The 3,067-nt window shown below is 42.1% G+C and overlaps 1 pseudogene; it reads right to left on the bottom strand.

Annotated features, from left to right (window-relative positions):
* Positions 1-1,496, bottom strand: part of LOC107083518 — a 15,069-nt pseudogene extending 13,573 nt beyond the window's left edge.
* Positions 1,497-3,067: the final 1,571 nt, after the last annotated feature.

Here is a 3,067-nt window from a genome sequence, read left to right as displayed (position 1 = left end):
TTATCGATATCGATCAATATGCACTTTTTTTATCGATAAGCTTTTTTTCTATACCGCCCAGCCCTAATATATATAGTTCCTAAGATTCATTTTTTGTATATATATCAATGAAACATGTTTGTTTTTTAAATGTCTTTTGTAATTCAGTAAGTTTACAGGTTCCTGGTGTGTATATGCATGCGTCAGATAATGAACTCAAGCCTACATTACCGTGTTAACATGCTTTTCAATCCTTCCTGCAAAAATGGCGCCGGCAAAGCTTGTGGGTCATTTTCAGCGAATGTCGGTGATTTTAAAGTAATTTTGAGAGATATTTTATTTTTTTTTTTGCGTTTATTGCACTTGTAATTAAATTTGTACTCTCCCGACAATAAAAACGACTTGCCCCGGGCGATCGGGCGATGGTTAACATCGAGCCCTGCTTTGTGAGGAGAGCCCTCAGCGCAAAGCATTATGGGATTTGCTGTCACAGCGGCCTGCTTTCGCCATAGGCTGCCGCTACCCGACAGCAGCAACTAATAACAAAGATGGTGGCGGCACCTCGCAGTGGACCAACGGGGAAGTCATCATCTGTCCGAACAGTAAGTTAACTGAGTCCACGATATAGTCCCCGCTCTATATAGTGATTTAGGAGTTAGGGTGGACGCTCAGACACAGTAAGCTTGTATGAGCTATGAGAACAGCCACTTTTAAACAGCGAATGCATGAAGAGTAATGGGCTTTTTTTTTTCAATAGGAGAGAGCAGATCTTTTTAAAAAAATAGTATTAGAGTATTTCTGATCCCTACAGTGAGCTGAAAACACTGTTTTTTCATGTTTAAGGTGTTACTTGAAAAAAAAAAAGGCCAAACCTAATGGATGAAACAGCGCCAGAGCTACTGTGGGAGGGATTAAATCAATGCTTAAGAGCGGCCTAGTCAAAGTCTAGATATAAATTCAATTAAGAATCTTAGTTTAAGATTTTAATTTTGTAAAGAAGAAAAAAACCTTTTTCCTCAGTGAACTCTTTTCTTCAATGAAAAGAAAGTCAAATTAAAATCCAAAAACTTAACCACCTGTATCTGACTTTCCTCACCTCTGTGACAAAGGACTGCCTCCCCTCATAGTCGTACTCCCAGCCCTCAGTGCACCTGACAGTGGGAGTCCAGCTCCGGTCCTGCTCCTGTGGATTGCAGCTGAGTTCGCTCACATTCCAGTCCAAGTTGAATCGCTCGCAGCTGCTTTGCTGCAAAACTCCCGAGATGTTGACCAGCGGCGCCGTCAGCCTGCGGCTTTCCTCCCGGCTCCATCCGCAGGCCTCCCTCCTCTCTACCGCTGCTGAGTCCCTGCACCAGTGGTCCGGGGTGAAGCCCTGGAAGACGATGCCCACGTACACCCCGGCCCATGGCATGGACACTAAACACAGCAGGGCAAAGATTCGCTTCTGGCAGTGGCCGAACTTCCCCGCTTCCTCCAGGATGTCGTCAAAGGTGGCCATCAGTGCACAGACGGGTGACTTCTGCTTCAAACAGCTGATCTGTATGCTGAGCCTCCCTCTGCACACTGACTATTCACACTCTGGCCCACTGGGGTTTTTAATAGGACCAACTGGAGCAAAGGTTCACAGAAAATACGTCTGTTCTTAGCATGCTGTGCACCCGAGCATGAAAAACACATTTGCTATGACTTTACAGACGTCAGATGCACAGTAAGAAGTTGGCACAGAGCCTGTATGAATTACTCAGATCATCATTAACATAAGTGCATCTGATGGAGCCGCCTGTCCCAGAGATGCAGGCAGTTAAGATTTAAAGCTGGACGTCTGAGAGAAAGGGGGGACAAACAGGACAGATGAGTCCGCATCAAATACTGCAAAAGTCTGAACTAATGCAGAGCTGTCGTCAAGACAACCTGGGATCAGATTCAGTCATAACATACTCTTATTAAACCTTTAATAAGACAACATTTTGGTACCTGTCAGGGAAGCCAAGAATCAATCTAAACCAGATCAGGTGTCATTATCTAAGCCACCTACCTTACTACAGGTAATGGCGGATAAAAGAAAAAGGACATTTTTTCTAGATTTACTATTTTTAACAGTATTGTTGGAGCAAATAAACCGTTTGAGACTTTAAAAGAATGTTTATGTTTTGCTTTAGTTTGTTTTTCCAGTAAACAATAGACTTCCAAACATGGGTGGTTGTAGATGGGGGCCATCAAGGGCCAATGTCCCTTTATAACTGTTCCTGTCCTGTTAGGGTCCCTATACTGAAAACCTAACACCAAATCAGTTTTGCATGATGATATACATTGGCATATTTATCATTGTTACTTTAACAATGATTTAAGCCTGGTTCTGCTGGAGGTTTCTTCTTGTTAAAAGTGAGTTTTTCCTCCCCACTGTTGCTACAAGCATGCTTAGTGTGAGGGATTACCTTTGAGTCAATGAGTCGATGAAATCAACTGGTTTTCCTTAGATAGAAAACTTTGAATCAATTCGACTGGATGATCTGGTGATCTGTAAAGTGTCTTGAGATGACATGTGTTATGAATTAGTGCTATATAAATAAACTGATTTTAATTATTTTCATTCTTTTCTGGGGATACCATTGTTATTATCCTGGCCTGTTTCATGAGTTTGTTTCTAAAAATCATTCTGTTGAAACATGGTTTAACAGCAATGTCTGACTTTGATTGGCTCATTTTGTCGTCAAAGGTGGCCATCATTAAGAATGAAGGTGTGGCACCTTTATTTCCAGCTGTGTTGTGATTGGATCACAATTTTATCTGCTAAATGAGGATCTCCAGACCTGTGAGTGGCTTTGTCCAGTCTTTGTTTCCTCCGGTCCATGTTGGGTGTTGTACACACCGTGTCACCAAGCAGCACAATAACTACCTAAAGCCAGTGTTGTGTTCAATGAACGGCGTTCACTGAATACGTTCATATTTTTGGTGAACGGTAGGGATGCACGATATTGGGATTTTGGCCGATATCTGATATGCCGATATTTTAAAACTCATGTAGTCGATAACCGATATCGATACCGATGTTAAAGCTGGACAAAAATAAGTAGTCATTGAAAATAGC

Source organism: Cyprinodon variegatus, unplaced genomic scaffold (assembly GCF_000732505.1).
Source record: "Cyprinodon variegatus isolate N-32 unplaced genomic scaffold, C_variegatus-1.0 Scaffold76, whole genome shotgun sequence".
Lineage (NCBI taxonomy): Eukaryota > Metazoa > Chordata > Actinopteri > Cyprinodontiformes > Cyprinodontidae > Cyprinodon > Cyprinodon variegatus.
This window is presented reverse-complemented; position numbering and strand designations above follow the sequence as displayed.